The following is a 19,446-nucleotide window of genomic DNA, read 5'->3' as shown; positions in this document are numbered from 1 at the left end:
TGCCTGCGTACACACGGTGGGGCCCAGAGAAAGGGACCAAGACGCCAGTGTCACCGTCCCCAGGCCCCGGAACTTAGAATCTAGGGCCGCATGATTTGGAAATAGGCCCTTTACCAGCTCAGCATTTCAGAAAATGCCACCCAAACTAGTTTACTTCCAGATGCCTTTAAAAGGTGCTTCTCTGTACACTGTTCATTAGAAAGGTTCTCAAGAAAACTGCTTTGCTGACTGCCCACAAATGAAATCCTGAGAAGCCTCAGGGGTTGTAGGAAGAAGCTGGGTTTGCGCACCCCCACCCCTTGCCCACTACTGTGTGCCGTGAAAAGATGGCTCCAGTCACCCCACTTGGTTCCCTGCATTTCCTCATCCATCTTCCCAGCGGAGCACGGCTGCCTGCACAGATTGGGTCGGCTGGGCCACACTGCTTAGGTTTCAGGTTTCCAATAAAGTTTGAGAGGCACTGAACTTCGTTTACTCATGGAGTAGAAATAGCACAGTTAAATCCTTTCACAGCACATTAAATCCGCAAGCCTTTACTATCCATGGGCTAAAGTCAGCCAGACGTTCATTAATGAGTTCCTTCATAAGACAGTAATTGAATCCAAGCACCAGGTTAAAATAAAATCCAGCGTGGTGACAACTCGTGTTTAGCGGTGTTCCTAGAAGGCTTCCACTGAAAAGCTCTGCAGTACCTACTGTACTGCATGCTCTCAGCCTGCTGCGGGGCACAGATTCTTAACCACTGCGCCACCAGGTTAAGTCCGCCTCTGAAAGTCTCCTCAGGTGAAGGCCTATAAAGATGTCAAGACAACAGTCCCTGACCTACAGCCCAGGAACTTTGTTATCACCTCGTATGTTCCTTCTAAGTTTCTTCCGATTCTGAAAAAATCATCCCCTGTCCCCAGGCACTAAGAAGAAAAAAAAAGATACAAGACTTTCAGGATCAGATGCAGCTTTTTATACCTGCCCCTTTCCCTCCACCAAAAAAAAAGAAAGAAATTTACAGATAATTAGCCCAACCCAATTTTAAAGCAAACAGGGCTTAGGGAAGTTAAGTGACTTGCCTAAGGTCACACAACTAAAAACCAGAGTCTAGTCACACTGTGTGTCTGACACATCAGACTTCCAAAAATTCTTCTGCCTTAAAAAATTCTCTCATTTGCTGCAACAAGTATTAAAGACAGTGGAACGTAAACATTGTCAGTCTGACACTCAGTCATTTGTCAGTGACTCTCACAGTGCAACACTAGATACTTATTGTTAGAACACAGTACCTATTAAAGCCTGTGAGTATGAAAACTGACGATTTTTCTCTGATGAATCAAAGGACACTAAAAAATTAAACTTGTAACAGTTCACGAATGTGAGGCCAAACATCCAATGACTACAATCTTTATTAGGAGGAGCAATGCCCAACAGTAGATATTATTCCAACTAATAAATGTAACTTTCATTCACCCCAAACAAAAAGTAAAGATGACCTCATTTCCTGCCCCACCACTGGGAGGGACTGACCTTTTACACAAGACATAAGTTCACACCGGTGCACTTCATTCACGTCTGAGGAAAGGCTTTCTAAACATTGGCACATTCCTTGTACTCCTCAGTAAAAAAGGACGTGTTAATGAAAGTCAGAACATTTCTTGGATCTAGTCTTTCCCTTTTGTTTTGAAAAAAAAACCCACTCCCCCCATATGGAAGGAAGAGAACTAGAGGTTAAGAATTTAATCCGTAGCTCAAATACCCGCACCAGGAGAATGGGTGCCTTCAATGCAAATGAACCTGAATCATGAAATACGCACATCTACCCTTTGCCAAATCTGGCAGAGGAGGGAAATGTGAAGGTACCTGCTCTGCACAGACTTACTAAGATCATAAGTATTAACTAGAACCTAAACCTTAAATGTCACTATATTTTAAAACAAGAGAAAACACCACAGATTAAGACAAAACTGCAAATTTTCCAGGCTAGAACAAAGATGCAGATTACCAAAGAGCTGAATTGCTTTGACACCTGTATTGCTTGGTTAGCCTTCTGTGGAAACTGCACAGAAAATGACTACTGTCATCAAGGGAAATCACTTAGCACTCAGTGCCATGGTCCTGTCCTCCCGATCACCTGGACGTGCCGGCTGCGTCTCCAGCCTGCAGCTCCCACAGCCATCCCAGCCTCGGTTCAAACTGAACTGTCACTCACCACTCATCGGCGAAGAGACAAACTTCGTGATGAACTGAAGGAACATGAGTGACACAGGCGCAGCTTTCAGTGTCCTTTGTTGACACTCTGACAGCTACCTCTCACCTCTGTGCCTAGCCTGGCGTGATCAGTGCTGTGACATCTGATCACCACGTCAGGCAACCCACGAGGGCGTATCTTGCTTAAAACCGAGAAGGAAACCGAGCCTCAGAGCGATCCTCCACGGGTCAGCTGTGCAAGGGCAGTGGCCTTAGAACCAGGCTCATGGGTGACCTTAAACCCCTGCAGCCCTGCACCGCCTCCTGGGTGGAACCTTTACTTTGGTGAAGTAGTCACGCTGCTGCACTGCAAACATGCACGATGACACAGCTGGACAGGGGGGCCAGTCCACTTCACCCAGAGGGGGCATTTTAAGGAGGACATACAGTCAAAAAGGATTATAAAAATTCAATGGCCTCATGAGCTGTTGCTTCAGCATTCTTAATTTGGAGAAAGCCTCTCATTTTCCTTTATATCAGAGGATAATTACTTAAAATGACAAAACATGACATTTACTAACAAGTTCTAAGAGCTGGCCAAAAAATAAACATTAAAAAATATATATATATAGGGCTTCTCTGGTGGCGCAGTGGTTGAGAGTCCGCCTGCCGATGCAGGGGACACGGGTTCGTGCCCCGGTCCGGGAACTAGATCCCACATGCAAGCCGCAACTAACAGTTCGCATGCCACCACTAAGACCCAGCACAACCAAAGAAAGAAAGAAAGAAATATTAAAAAATAATAAGTTACTTCGCGGACCTCCACGTGCCAGGCGGTGGTACACATGCTGCATTACCACTAGGTATTTTTTCTCTACCTGATAGCATAACAACCTGAAGGTGGATTTTTCTTTTAAAAAGTACCCGTCTTGTCAGCAGGCCCAGAAAGCATACTGTTAAGTATATCGCCATCTCAGACTTCATCATATGGAAGCAGCATGGTTCTTGCACATGTAAGAATGTATAAAATAACAGACAAAAATGTGATCTCACAAATATACCTTATGTAGACATTTACATTACTACATGGTATTTGCTTTGCGGCACGAGAGAAAGAGGGAAGCCTGGCCATTACTTATGCTCTCTGGGTGATGATGAAGGGTCTTCCGAATGCCATCCACACGTGGTTGTGTTTGCTTTGCCAAAATACTACCTTTTAGGCCAAACATGAAACCACGGCTGAATTAGATCTAACAGGAAAATTCCATTCATTCTCTTTCCAGGTGCTGTCTCTTAAGGTTGACCCTGTGAAACAGGACCCACAAATCAGGTTTTCAAGTAAGCTGAATGATAACTGAAACAGGACTATTCTGCTGCGGGCTTTGATATGGAGGGAAACAGCTCTTCGAGATTTCTTTTCAGCAGAACCACACTTAACGTGGACAAGAGTGGCCCCGTCCTGTGACTCGTCCTTTAGTCATTTTGTATGTTATTAACTACTTTTGTACATTTTTATTTTGATGTAATTTCAAACTTCAGAGAAGTTGTAAGAAGAGTAAGGAACTCCTAGACAGCCTTTCACCCAGACTCACCAGCTGTTTGCATCTTCTTTCCTTTGCTTTGTCACCCCCACCTCGTCCTCCTCAGCCTCACCAACACACCCACACACTTTTGTGGGAACCATCTGGAAGTATTTTTCACATTCTCTTACCTAACCCCAATTAAATTAAACATGTTCTCTTAAAAAAAAGTTTATTTAAAAACAAATAAAACTATGTGCGGGCTTCCCTGGTGGCGCAGTGGTTGAGAGTCCGCCTGCCGATGCAGGGGACACGGGTTCGTGCCCCGGTACAGGAAGATCCCACGTGCCGCAGAGCGGCTGGGCCCGTGAGTCATGGCCACTGAGCCTGTGCGTCCGGAGCCTGTGCTCCGCAGCGGGAGAGGCCACAGCAGTGAGAGGCCAGCGTACTGCAAAAAAAAACAAAAAAAAAACCAAACAAAAAAAAAAACCAAAAAAAAACACAACTATGTGCAAGGTACCGTGTTAGATGTTAGAGATAAATAGAATTAAAAAAGGCAAAATAGCTCAGGCCGCCAGTATTCCGTGCTTATTCTGAGGCAGGTTTATTGTCCTGGTCTTGAAATGCTGCCATAAACTGAATGAACTCAATCACAAGTGTTCTGTGCTAGGTTTGTTAAGGAAATGAACCAGTAGGGACCCCACCGCTCCAATGTCTTTATGATTCTGGATGTAAATAAGTCTGATAAGGCAGGGAAAAGAAGTAAAACGGTTTGAGTCTGACCATGAAGGAAATTTGTATGGGAAGCAACATCTTTAAAGCTAAAACCACTGTCAAAGAGGCCTGAGGTTGGGTAAGGAGAGATATATATTTTTCCCAGAAACACGAGGATTCAGGGTTGCTCCCCAAAAGCCATGCAACAAAGTTGAAGAGTTCCATTTCCCCCCTTTGTCCTTTCTTTCCCTTCTTCCTTCAAGATAGTTAAATAGCTACTTCTCACCATTTAAAAAGACTCAGAGACAAACAGCCCAGATGTATGACTTCTCAATCATCATATACTTGTCAAGAGAACACCTGATGCAAGGGACAGGAGCAGTGCTGAGGGAAGGCAACATGCCCCGGGCATTCGGTAAGCTCAGCCCTGAAGTCCTCAGACCTTTGACAAGTCACCAAACATTGTGGGACCTGGTTCTTTAAAACAGCAACTATTTTCCTTCCAAAGATGGCCTTAGGATGTGAAAGTTTTAAAGGAGAAAATAATTATATGAATATAATGAATTAAAGTTACCACTGACATGTACCAATCACCACTGTTACTTCCACTGATTACACACATCTTGAAGCTGACCAGTGACATTCGGAATAAGAACACTTTAGTAACAAAGACAGAATGTTGATGGGGGAATTTCATCTTCTTTGTGAGTTCGGGACACTCTAGCCTCCTGAAGGGCAAACAGTTTTGATAAAACTATTGGCCACTACTGGCCCTCAGAGTGAGCTTCTAACCAGTCCCTACATAAAATCTCTGACACAGACATATACACACACACCCCATGTCTGTGGAGTATGGCAGGGTCTTTCCAGGTGTCTTTGGCAAAGCAAAAATTGGGAGCACCCAGTACATGACTGGCTGTGAGATGGCACTTGTTCCCCAAATTCATTCACTTAAGGAGGGGTTCCTTGTGAGATTTACTTTCCAGATTCATTTACTTCACTCATTCATGCATCCTTATATTTAAAGACCATTACTGAGTCATTCTGGGAAACATCAAAAATCAAGGAAACTGACATTTATTCCATTAAAAGCTAGAACTTAGAAAACAAAAAAAGTACCAACTGTCGTAAGAATGTTTCCAAATTCCATTTGGAATTTCCTTGTTTTCTTTAATGGTGGTATGTGTTTAAGTTATATGTGATTTAGCCTTTGGCAGATCATTTCTTTTCATTTTGAGTAGAAAATGAACAATATAAAGAACACTGGCTTCAGGATTCAAGCAAATGGAGTTCTAAGTCAGCCATCCAGTTAGGAGGAGTTGAGGGCTATCTCACAACGCTGATGTGATGTCCAGAATTGCATGACTTCAGACACGTGCCTTTAATTTGTTGCTTTCAGTATTCTATAAATTAGGCAAATACAGTTTGAAAAGTTGTCCAAAAGTATACAGAATAATTATGCTGTGGACAAGGGCTTAAGCATTCCTCCCATAAGCACAGTAATCACTGGTTAAGGAAGATAACATACAGTATGTGAAGGTGTTATTCAAACTAAAAAACTGCCTTATTATTTTGCTATGCTATTTTGGCCATTTGGAGAACATTTATTTTCTACTGGGCTGTATGCTGCATCCAGGATAGTTAAGGATTATTATTTTGATTGATCTTGACATATACATAAATGAGCCTTTACTATTTTCCCTAAAAAGCTTAACAGGTCAACACAGTATATGAAGGTCCAGAGGCAGTAAAGAGTTGACATTTTGCTGGAAGACACGTTATTCCAAAGAAGCAACAATAGATGACCATGGTCATCTATGTACTGAGTAACATTTTCAAGAATTACACATCTCAAGCAGAAGACTTTGAGCTTAACCCTAATGAGAAAGGACAAGATGCATATGAGTAGGAGGGTGCCACTCCTGGTCTTAAAATTAAAAAAGAAAAGGAAACTGGGAGGGGCCTATTAGCCCACTGTCATCAAGAGAGCCTAAACATGGTGGCTTGGGGAGAGAAAGTAAAAGGAGCCGATAAGAAAGGGGAAAACTGGGTCAAACAGAGTTCTGAGTCCTAGGTGGCTGAAAGATGATGCACCAATATGGAAATACTATATAGGCAAGTCAGAAGGGGAGTTAGGATTTGAGAGCATTGCGGAGAATGAGTTCAATCAGATTCAGATTGAGGTTATAACTGTACATCAGTTCTGGTATGGTTCCTATTATTCATCGTTTTCTTGGACCAAGTTACCAAATCAAATTAAAATCATGCAAATAGAAAACAATAAATTTCAGCGCCTGCCATTGAATAATGAAGTCTAAGGTCGTACCCCTAATTACAAATACTTTTCCCAATGAAATTCCACTCTAGTTCCTACGAGAAGACTACCATAGCATTATAGGATCCCTAGAAAAAAGTATTTCTTGTGTGAACACGCCCAGGGAAGTTAGAAGTCCTTTGATCACCACAAACCAGAACAGATACTGATTTGTGAAGTCACTTGGGCTAACATTCCCTAAGCGTCCCCTGCTGCTAAGTGCCATCCTGTGGGCCACAAGCTGCTTAACAACTTCTTTGTTAAACTGCTTGTTAACAAGGCCTTTGTACATAGAAGATGCAGATCACACACACCCATTCAAGAGCTCCTCTAACTCAGCCGGGCTAAATATGCAGGTGAGTGAAATTTAACTACAGACTAATTTGGTAGTACAGAACCTCCTAACACTTCCATCCTTTTCAACACACACACACACACACACACACACACAATGTATGTACGTATGTATGCATGTATGTGTGTGTGTGTGTGTGTGTGTGTATATATATATATATATATATATATATATATATATATATATATCTCCTAGTTTTATGACGTCCTTAGCTTAAAACTTTAAAAAAGTCAGAGACCTGCAAAAGCCATAGGTCTTAAAACTATTACAGTCAAGATTTGAATTCCCTAGTAAATGACACCAAACTGTAATCTCTTTAAAGTTTTCACACAAACAGCACTCAAGCCTACTGTCTGCTAAAGACAATAAAAAAGTCATGGCCAACAGAGGGCAACCCAATTTAACTTATACTGAAATGAATTATGATAACTGTAAAATAAAAACAGAATGAAGGTATCCGAAGATATTGCTTATGGAAACATTCCTTGACTAAAAGGACTTCATACCAGCAATTAGTGGCATTAGGCCATGTGCCCTTTGGCCTTTTCTGTATTTTCCAGGTAAACCTCCATCCAACTTGTACATTTTCCGACAGCTGAATGGCCCGTCAGGCACCATACCATTGCCAAGAAGCTATCCATTTTTCCAAGAGGAAATGTGGAACTCTGCAGGGTTTCAAAGCATTCTTATTTCATGCACAAATACATTCCACGACAGAAAGACAGCCTGCTTAAACAAAAGGAGGAAACATCATGACAAAGCATGGTCCCTTGCTAGAGCGGCGCTTTGGGGGTAAACCGGTCTGTAAAGATAAAATCCGAAACGGTGGCTACGGTGTAAGACGGGCCACGCGAGGCACTGTTCTAATGAATTCACTATTTTCCATAATGGGGGAACGCAGATATTTTCTCAAAATCGTGTTCAAGTCTCCTATTGATTTTTTGAATTTCCATTTTCAACGGCGGCCCAAGGAAACGGCAGCCAGACTTGACTCCAATGTACACACAGACTCGGGTTTCACCCCGTCACCTGTTGGCTCTCGAACAACACTCCTCTTTGTGAAACTTACAGCTCTCATTTGAAACAAGTTTCCAGAGAAAACACTTCAAGAAAGTGTTTGAGAAGTCACGAGACTCGAGTTGTAAAAACAAATTCCACACATAGCCTGACTTAGCTGACACAGATTAATGTGAAAACCCGGGCTTTTAAAAAAGGCCGCGGGAGGGGAGTCGGAGGAAAGGATGCCACCGTCCTTAGGGAAAACCCTGCGGGCTAATTAGAGATGGGCCGCGGGTGATGGGCCGCTGGGCTCCGCCGGGCCCTCCGCGCCCGCCTCGGGAAGACGCTCGGAGCGGGAGCCCGCGCCCCGCGTCCCTCAAACCCACCCTCCGCGCCGCGCTGGCTACTCGGGCCGCCAGGGGGCGCGCGGGTCCCACTCGGCCCCCGGCTCCTCCGCCTCCGCGGCCTCCCGCACCCAGAAGCCGAGCTCCAGACCCAGCGGCGGGGAGAGAAGCCCTCCTCGGCGCCGGCGCGAGGCCCGCGAGGGCAGCCTCCCGACGCCCTCGCCACCTCCAGAGAGGGCCCCGCGCCGCCCTCGGCGCAGCGTCATCTCCAAGGGACCGCACTTGCCCCGCGGCTGGACGCCGGCACGGAGTGGCCGCGGATCCCCGCGTCTATCCCCAGCTTCGGACGCGAAGCCCTCCCCGCAGTCTCAGCGTTCAGCCGCTGCCGCCCGGCTGCTATCGAGCCCCGGGACCCAGACGGCGGCTCCCCACCTGCGGCCGCGCGACCGAACGCGGCCTGCAGCCCCTCCGCGGAGCCCTCGGCGCGCACTCGCCGCCCCCCGCTCTGCGACCGGCCGAGGCTGGCGGCCAGGCGCGGGTGGCTCCCGGAGGAAAACAGGGCTGGGTGCTCTGCGGGTCACCCGCGCCCACCCATTTCCGGAGGAGACCCCAGCAGGGCGGGGACTGAGGGGCGGGGGCAGCGAGCGCGGGGGCCCCGTCGCGGTGCAATGCTGGCCCCACCCGGCGGGCGAGGGGTCGCCACCGCCCGCCGTGACGCGCTCACTGCCGGCCGGTCCTCCGCGAGCCCCTTTTCGGTGCAACGCGGAGATCCTCACCCGCGGCCGCCAGCTAACCTGCCGTGGGGGAACCGGCAAGAGGTCCCTCAGTTCCCCAGACACCCTCTGTCCCCGACGGCGTCGCCGACTCTGCTTCCCCCGTGTTTGAGTCGCCTACCCCAGGCCACAGCGTCCCCCACGCCCCAGCCCCGCGCCTCTCCAAGATCCTTCACCGCGGAAAGAAAAAACCCGTCTCCCCTCTAGCCCCGAGAGCCGGCCCTGGGCCGGCGATCTTCAGAAGTAACCAGAGCCTGCATTAAAGAAAAGTAACCATTTCGCTTCCTGCCGGTCCTGCCCTCCTCGCAGCGCTGCGGGCCGGGAGCCTGGCTTGTGATCCACGCCCTGCTCCGCACCCGGCTCCCGTCCGCAGGAGGCGCTTGCCCGGCCTGATCTCGCTGCCACCCGCTTTCCAGGAACTGTCACTGCAAACCGTGCCCCTGGCAGGTCTCCACGAGCTCCCGCGCACACGCTACTCCTCGAAAAGTTACCCCCCCCACTTGGCCAGCCTCGTAGCTCGAGCACCTTACCTCGGTCCGCCCGCTCCGTTCCCCGGAGCCCTAGTGAGTGGAGCAGCTGACATGCAAATACCCCAGGAGGCTTATGTAAACTTCCCCCTCCCGCAGGTGCACGCGCGGGCCACAAAACGCTGGGAGCATATGCAAGGCCACCTCTTAAAGAAATCATCTCCACTCTGCCCATAACAATGATGTCAGCAAATGGCACGTTTAACCAAGTTCTCACTTGGAAGGGATCATTAACATATGAATTCTCCTCTTAGGACTTTCCTCGCATTTCGGAGAGATTCCTACTGCTTAGCGCAGGAGATTTATTTTTATCAGTAAATAACAGCAAAAGAAAAGGTACCAGGTCGCGGGATGCACTCAGTCAAGTACATGAATAAGAGTTTTTATAAATAGGTTAAGTGAATGTCATTATTCAAACACAAGAACTATGCTCATACTCAAGGCTAATCTTGTTTCTGAGCTACTTATAGGTACACTAAGGGAAAGCGAAGCTTGACATTAGTTGTCTACAGAAAGAACAAAGAGAAGCAAAAACAGGACCTCAAAGCAAGCCCAGAAAGAAACTATAGATTAATAACCCACAGCAGAGGGCTGAGTCTTCGGAACTACAAATTTTAATTTCTACAATAGCCTCCTTATCACAAGGTGAAAAAATGCCAAAGGAAGGGAGAGAAAAACATGCAATATTTAAGAGTTCTATCAGTTTATAAAATGCACATAAATAAAAACAACTTAAAATGGTCACCAGTTCCTTGGGTATCCTACCTCTTTTTCAGGCTATATATTTTTTAAAAATCCTTAAACCATCAGGATTCCTTGGGAGTGATTTGCAACATATATGTTTCTACAGTATACAACTGAACAATAGCCCATTGTAACTGACTTAAAAATACACAAATAAGTTGCCATAAATAGAGCAGTCAAGTAAATAATTCTGCGGCCAATTTCTGTTATCTCCGCTGCAAAGCAAGGCAGCTGAGAAGCTGCTTTTTTTTTTTTTTTAACTTACTTTTTTAAAGTGGCAGAGACAAGAAAAAAAAAAAAAGGTTGCGACTCGGCTGGTAGACTAGCTTGGAAACACTGATTTAGACAACAGGATTTGTAATTTAAATAGACTCTCTGTTGGCAAATCTAGACCCCAGTTTTGAAGGCAGTTCCCAGACAGTTCTCCTATAGAACTCCTCTAGCCTTCAGGTCGTGTGGGGATTTGTGAGAGGATGGTGGTGGACTTCACAGGTGACCACTTTCCTCTTTGGAGGTGTGAAATTAACCATGAATACCTAGGCCAGATTTCCTTTTTCCTATTTCATTCCCTTTGGGCTTTCTCGGGGAAGTCATCAACTGACAGTGTACAGTCCACTACTGATTTAAATCCAACCCTGAACTATCGTATCATTATAATAAAGGGAGTATCAGCACGCCAATGCTTCACGCCTGGTGGATGGATCCTTTTTGAAAGCTTTTAATGCAGAACTACACATTAGCCAAGGCCCCAGAACCCTCCCAACTACAAGCCATAGCAACACTTTCGAGTATTAAATGTCAGCCATCGTAAGTATGCTTCCTCTCATGCAGTTGCTTGTAAATACTGTTTGTTACATTTTCAACCAGTACTGTCAGCTTTATTGCCTATTGTAAGTGTTTTCAGTGATGAAGCAGTTTGGAGGCAGTTAAAAGCTTCCTACTAAAGTTCAATCTGAATGCAGCAGAGCTTCGTCTGGTCTGAAAGGCACTGTTTTTGTCAAGGGCGAACTTATTCAGGATGGGGAGCAAGACCCCCAACCAGCACCCTTTTGTTTCAGCCAGGAGGAATATTCACTGCTTGCGGATCACACTTGCGGGGAGGTTGAGAAAGGAAGCCCAGAAATTCACAGGATTCGGTTCCCTCTTGCGATCCTGGTCTCTGCCCTGCTCTCACTCAGAGAGGCCTTTTCCAACTACTCACCCCAAATATCACACACCCCCTTTTATTTGTGCTATTGTCTTCACAGCACTTTGCTTGACATTATATGTCTATTTGTTCATGTTTGCTTTCTTCTCCCCTAGAAGGTAGGGACTTCGGGGATTCGTTCCTATATTCTCAGCACTGAGATTCATGCCTGGCACTTAGCAGACAAGTTCAGTAAACACGAGTTAAATGAATGAATGATTTTTGGACATTCCTCTCAGGCCCTCACAGCCATACCATACCTGAACAAGGAATATTTCTAACCTAAAAGCCAGACTGAACTCCAGTGTCCTAATGGAGGAGACTAAGAGAAAGACAGAAAAATGCCAAGGGCAGAGAAATAAAGGAGGGAGCATTTTGGTTGTCAAATGCCAGTCAGCTAGCTTTATTGGGTCTGGAAGAAAGAGATAAACATACAAAATATAAAGCACACCTGGGTTCTATTCCTTGGTTCTCCTATGATTTGTATATAGTGACCTTGAGGTCTTTTCTGCTCTTTTCTTCTGTTTTTTCATTTGTAAAACAGACCTGCTTTCTAGCTTTAAGAGTAAGAGTTGCTCTTGGTCTCGGCCATTTGGAAGGATTTGTAGCTAAAAGCCAGTCATCTAGGAAGAGTCTATTTAAATGATTGGATGTCTAAGTTTCTGAATAGAAAAGAGAAATCAAGGGCTCTAAAATTCATCAAATGATATTTCACTCACTAAATTGAAGGGGCAATCTGCACAACTAATGTTAAGTAGGGTGACAGCTTTAGTTTTCAGCACAGCAGTTGGGTAGTTCTGACTATATAGAGATAGGTAACTAAAAGAATCACAACACCTGTAGGACGCAATTTCTAATGAAAATAAAATAGCTTAAAAAATGAATCACAGAGGACTTCCCTGGCGGTCCAGTGGTTAAGACTCCATGCTTCCCATGCAGGGGGCACGGGTTCCATCCCTTGTCAGGGAACTCGGATCCCACATGCCGTTCGGTGTGGCCAAAAACAAACAAACAAAATCACAGAATCAGGCAATGTTAGAGTTGACAACAACCTGTAGGACCCTACATCTTGTCCAGAAAAAGAAACCGAGATCCAGAAAAACAATCTTAATCGCAATTCTTCATGTTTGTCACCAAATTTGTTACCACTAAAAGTTTACGTAAAATGTTTTACTTTCTTGTTAATTTTAAACATTTGTGTCATATCTCCGATGGGGCAGTATATCTTGCTGGGTCACTGAACATGTGCAAATTCTAGCATTAGCTGAGTCCATAGCAGCCCCAGGAAAGGGCCCAGAGGAAGATATCAGCTCTTCCGAGAGTTAACAGGCTGGATGGTGTTTTATAATAGGTTGCAGTTTCTCTAGGTCTCAAATTACTTTCTTTCCCCCTTTGATTACATTTAAAGCAATGTGATTAGAGAGCAGTGGTTCTTTAACATTTTCTACACCCAATCCCTCTTCAGATTTACTACTCCAGTCCTCCCAGCCATCTGTCCCCTCCCCCAACTCCTACCTCTGTGAGTGAGGAAAATCCTCCCTGCAAAGTGCCCAGATGCACTGGGTTTGGAGTTGGGAGACTTAAAAGTGTATTCTCTGTCAATTACTAGGCTCTGTGACATTGGGATAAATCACTTCTCTAAGGTATTAGTTTTTTTCATTTCTAAAAATGCTAGTGTTTGGGCTAGGTCAGTGGGTAGAACTTCTGAGGAGGGAACGCACCCAATTTTTCAACTAAAATAGGAATCTTTTTTTAAAAATAAATATATTTATTCATTTTTGGCCGTGTTGGGTCTTCGTTACTGTGCGTGGGCTTTCTCTAGTTGTGGCAAGCGGGGGCTACTCTTCGTTGCAGTGCGCAGGCTTCTCACTGCGGTGGCTTCTCTTGTTGCAGAGCATGGGCTCTAGGCGCATGGGCTTCAGTAGTTGTGACTCACAGGCTCAGTACTTGTGGCACACGGGCTTAGTTGCTCTGTGGCATGTGGGATCTTCCTGGACCAGGGCTCAAACTCGTGTCCCCTGCATTGGCAGGCGGATTCTCAACCACTGTGTCACCAGGGAAGCCCCTAAAATAGGAATCTTAATATAGAAACTGATGAACATAAAACTGCTCCGTTGAAGCTCTGGGTTGGTTTCTTCCCAAACCCCTCCCACAACTACCTCCCCAAACCTACTCTTCCAACGAGGACCTCAGGCTCCTTCATCTCAGACTAGATGTTCCCAGAGGCTCCGCCAGTTCTAATATTTTTTGAGTCTCTTAAAATATGATAGCTGGTTGTGACACTAATACCAGGCAGGTGTCTTTAGTCGACAGCCCAGGCTGGGTGGGAGAATATGGGGTCAGGTCCTTTCATTTGACTCTCGCTCAGGGTTATGACTTCTAGCAGAAAATGGCAACCGTCTTTGCCCATCCCACTCCCCACTTTCAACTGCTCTGAAATAGCCCTTCCCCACCCCAGTAAATGTTTCTTTCTGTGGACAGATAATTAAACCAGCATTCAAGCACATTTCCTTAAGTTCTTCAACTTTCTCTACTCCTGTAGACCTGTGGTTTAATACAAACATACTTAAGATTTCATTGCTGAAAAACTGCCAAAATGTTGAGAAATAAAGAATAAATCTTCCAATAAATATTGAGAGATCTATACATGAAAAGAGATCCAAGACAATATTAAGATGCAAATCCCAATATATAGTATGATCTCATTGTTGTAACTAATAATATATGGGCTAGTGTGTGCATAGCAAACTAGTTAGAGGAATATAAATACCAAACCATTAATATGATTTCTAGGGAACGGCAGATGATGGGAAACTATCACTTTTGAGTTTACAGTTGACCCTTGAACAACGTGGGGATTAATCCATGTATAATTCCCTGTCCTCAGTTCCTCTGCATCCAAAGACTCAACCAACCACAGGCAGTGCAGTACTGTGCAGTGCGCTATTTACTACTGAAAAACATTCAAGTGTAAGTGGACCTGTGCAGTTTCAAACCTGTGTTGTTCAAGCATCAACCGTATATTTGTAAAATAAATGTACTTTTATATGTATCTTCACGTTATTTATAAACTTTTTCTTTTTATAATGATCATACAAGAATTTTGTAAATGGTTTAAGAAACATTAAAGAAAATATTCTACAATATTAATATAAGGAAGAAAAGCTCAGAAGCAGAAAGTGACTTTCTTAGGTTATTAGTTGATATAGGAAGAAGTATGAATACGTAATTCCTCACTGTGCTATCTTCCGCTCAGTCACAAACTTCAAGGGTGAAACCTCGGCTGCATTATTTATAATACTTTGGGAATGGCATGTCACCACTCCCACATTTCCATGGAGCCAGACATATTGGAACAGGAGCTGCCCCAGCTTATGCCTCATGAATCCATCCATTGATTCACCGACAGATTCTTTGGTTGAATCAAAAGACATTTGTTGAAGAGCAGCACTATTGGACCTAGACCCTCCCCTTAACTTAAGGACTTCGTATTTAAATTTCATATTCTATTTATATCTTGATAAAATAGAGGCATAGAAAAGTACACAAGATGAGAGGGGAAAATAAACAACTGGTCTAATTTTCCAAAATACATAACAAACCATGATATGTTGTGATTATACTACAGTTGAGGTGTGGTTAAAATTCTAATACAGGAACAAGAGGAAATGTTGATCAATCAATTCTGGTTAGAAGGTGAGAAGCCAGGAAGGTGAGGTGACATCTGAGCTGGGCCTGTAAGGATTTGAATAGTTAGTCAGGGTAATGAGTGGAGTTGGGTGTAGGAACCAGGGCCCAGGTTGAGCCAGTCAAAGCTTGAGGGACAAAAACGTGAGCAGCCCTTAGTAAACCCACAGTGAGGTGATGGGAGGACAGGAGCACAGGGGAGAAAGCAGCACCAGGCTCTAAATGGCTGCGTGTGCCAGGACTGCGGGGACCGCTCAGCTATTCCAGGGGCTACAGGGAGCCACAGAAGCTTAAAAAAGAGTGACATGACTTTATCTTTGCCCTCGTTAGAAAGAGGGCAGAGAGAACAGTGCAGGGAAACCAGATGGGAAGAGCCTAGAAGCCGCTCCAGGAGTCAAGGGCAGAAAACACAAGACAGTGCGTCTGAGGGCGTGATTTCTGAGGGTGTGATTTCTGAGGGCAGACAGACTGGACTGTGGTGGCCCAGTGTGTATGGTGAGGACTGAGGGGTGGCAGATGGGGGCTGACATTTTGAAGGAGACAGTGTTCCCTTAGTTTACTGGAAAGACAACCAACGCTTTAGCCCTGATATAAGCTCCAGCTTAAAACTGCAGATATATTTCACTGCCCATGGGAGACAAACTCAAGGTAACCTGAAGTATTTACATTTCTAAGCTCAAACTTTATCTTCCTGTTGGAATCCACCTTTAAAATATAGCATTGGCATCCTTCAGTGTTAAAGAGCTCAGGGTCCATCACTATGAAGGAAACAGGCCCATAACTTTCAGGTTGAAAGATAATCTACGCAGAAGAACTACCCAACCAACGCAGCTGCGGAGATGAAGCGGAAGTGGAAACTTACTGTGTTATGTGGGGTCTACACCTAGCAGTTAGTGTTTTGTACAAAACATCTACATAATAAATATTGCTTTGTCTTAAATTTTAAAGTTATAGAATATTTGCTGCTTTACTTCATGAACTACATGATCAAAGCTATTTCACTCACCTGTGTATTTTCTTATGTTATTTAAACTCTCCACTACCTAAGATGGTTGATTCTCCACAATGAAAAATCTGGGCCAATCAAGGCAGACCAGCTTTTAACAGTTACCGTGTACAATAACTAATCAAGGTGTTCTACAGGGACTCCCCTGGTGGCGCAGTGGTTAAGAATCCGCCTGCCAATACAGGGGACACAGGTTTGAGCCCTGGTCTGGGAAGATCCCACATGCCTTGGAGCAACTATGCCCGTGTGCTACAACTACTGTGCCTGCACTCTAGAGCCCGCAAGCCACAACTAGTGAGCCCGCGAGTCACAACTACTGAAGCCCACGTGCCTAGAGCTAGTGCTCCACAAGAGAAGCCACCGCAATGAGAAGCCCGCGTACCGCAACGAGAGTAGCCCCCCTCGCTGCAACCAGAGAAAGCCCGCACGCAGCAATGAAGACCCAACGCAGCCAAAAATAAAAATTAAAAAAAATTTTTTTAAGTCTGTGGCTTACAAAAAAAAAAAAAAAAGCTTTCTTACAGAGGTGTCAACAAAGAATTATTTCAAGCAGCCTCTTGCCAAATGAAAAAGGTCAGCCAAGCTTTCCATAACATTTCTTTATCTTATCTAAGATCCCAAGTCCCTTTCTGCAACTGGGAATTTAAACAAGGTGACTTTGTAGTGGGGACTGGTTTACAAGCTTTAATTAGATTGTGCCAGGGCCAGGAGTTAGAATTCAACTTGTTCTGTTGGATTGACTCACATAGATCTAGATACGTAACTGTCTTTTTTTAAAAAATTTATTTTATTGTTTTTTAAACAGCAGGTTCTTATTAGTCATCCATTTTTACCCATCAGTGTATACATGTCAATCCCAATCTCCCCATTCATCCCACCACCACCACCTCCCCCCAGCCCCTGCTTTCCCTTCTTTGTGTCCATACGATTATTCTCTACATCTGTGTCTCTATTTCTGTCCTACAAACAGGTTCATCTGTACCATTTTTCTCGGTTCCATATATATGCGTTAATATGCGATATGTTTTTCTCTTCAGACTTACTTCACTCTGTATGACAGTCTCTAGATCCATCCAGGTCCCTACAAATGACCCAATTTCATTCCTTTTTATGGCTGAGTAATAATCCATTGTATATGTGTACCACTTCTTCTTCATCCATTTGTCTGTCAATGGGCATTTAGGTTGCTTCCATGTCCTGGCTATTGTAAATAGTGCTGCGATGAACACTGGGGTGTATGTGTCTTTTTGAATTATGGTTTTCTCTGGGTATATGCCCAGTAGTGGGACTGCTGGGTCATATGGTAATTCTATTTTTAGTTTTCTAAGGAAACTCCATACTGTTCTCCATAGTGGCTGTATCAATTAACATTCCCAACAGTGCAAGAGGGTTCCCTTTTCTCCACACCCTCTCCAGCATTTGTTGTTTGTAGACTTTTTGATGATGCCAATTCTAACTGGTGTGAGGTCATACAGCAGCAATTTTGATTTGCATTTCTTTGCAATAGTTATTTGCAATAACTAGTGATGTTTCGTAGCTTTTCATGTGCCTTTTGGCTAACTGTATGTCTTCTTTGGAGAAAGGTCTATTTAGGTCTTCTGCCCATTTTTTTTGCTTGGGTTGTTTGCTTTTTCAATATTGAGCTGCATGAGCTGTTTATATATTTTGGAGATTAATCCTTTGCCTGTTGACTCGTTTGCAAATATTTTCACCCATTCTGAGGGTTGTCTTGATTTTGTCTTGTTTATAGTTTCCTTTGCTGTGCAAAAGCTTTTAAGTTTCATTAGGTCCCATTTATTTATTTTTGTTTTTATTCCCATTACTCTAGGAGGTGGATCAAAAAAGATCAAGAATGTTCTTCCTACGTTTTCCTCTAAGAGTTTTATAGTGTCTGGTCTTACATATAGGTCTTTAATCCATTTTGAGTTTATTTTTGTGTATGGTGTTAGGGAGTGTTCTAATTACATTCTTTTACATGTAGCTATACACTTTGCCCAGCACCACGTATTGAAGAGACTATTTTTTCTCCATTGTATATCCTTGCCTCCTTTGTCATAGATTAATTGACCGTAGGTGAGTGGGTTTATCTCTGGGCTTTCTATCCTGTTCCATTGATTTATATTTCTGTTTCTGTGCCAGTACCATATTGTCTTCATTACTGTAGCTTTGCAGTATAGTCTGATGTTAGGGAGTCTGATTCCTCCAGCTCCATTTTTTTTCCTCAAGATTGCTTTGGCTACTTGGGGCCTTTTGTGTCCCCATACAATTTTAAGATTTTTTGTTCTAGTTCTGTAAAAAATGCCATTGGTAATTTGATAGGGATTGCATTGAATCTGTAGATTGCTTTGGGTATAACAGTCATTTACACAATATTTATTCTTCCAATCCAAGCACATGGTATATCTCTCCAACTGTTTGTGTCATCTTTGATTTCTTTCATCAGTGTTTTTTTGTTTTTGGGGGGTTTTTTTTTGCGGTACGCGGGCCTCTCACTGTTGTGGCCTCTCCCGTTGTGGAGCACAGGCTCCGGACGCGCAGGCCCAATGGCCATGGCTCATGGGCCCAGCCACTCCGTGGCATGTAGGATCCTCCCGGACCGGGGCACAAACCCGTGTCCCCTGCATCGGCAGGTGGACTCTCTACCACTGCGCCACCAGGGAAGCCCTCATCAGTGTTTCATAGTTTGCTGAGTAACAGGTCTTTTACCTCCTTAGGTAGATTTACTCCAAGGTATTTTATTCTTTTTGTTGCAGTGGTGAATGGGATTGGTTCCTTAATTTCTCTTTCTGATGTTTCATTGTTAGTGTATAGGAATGCAAGAGATTTCTGTGCATTAACTCTGTACCTGCAACTTTGCCAAATTCACTGATTAGCTCTAGTAGTTTTCTGGTGGCCTCTTTAGGATTTTCTATGTATAGTATCATGTCATCTGCAAACGGTGACAGTTTCACTTCTTCTTTCCCAATTTGTATTCCTTTTACTTCTTTTTCTTCTCTGATTGCCACGGCTAGGCCTTCCAAAACTATGTTGAATAATAGTGGCAAGAGTGGACATCCTTGTCTTCTTCCTGATCTTAGAGGAAATCCTCTCAGTTTTTCACGA

General features: G+C 44.2%; 1 protein-coding gene across 4 annotated transcripts in view; it reads right to left on the bottom strand.

The window, feature by feature from the left end:
- PRICKLE1 (prickle planar cell polarity protein 1) overlaps positions 1–19,446 on the bottom strand; it is a 111,150-nt gene that overhangs the window by 11,172 nt on the left and 80,532 nt on the right. The gene's annotated exons all lie outside the window — the stretch shown is intronic.

The sequence above is a fragment of the Mesoplodon densirostris genome, chromosome 11, assembly GCF_025265405.1.
Source record: "Mesoplodon densirostris isolate mMesDen1 chromosome 11, mMesDen1 primary haplotype, whole genome shotgun sequence".
Classification (NCBI taxonomy): Eukaryota; Metazoa; Chordata; class Mammalia; order Artiodactyla; family Ziphiidae; genus Mesoplodon; species Mesoplodon densirostris.
The sequence above is the reverse complement of the archived record's forward strand: the minus strand, read 5'-3'. Positions and strand labels throughout refer to the sequence as shown.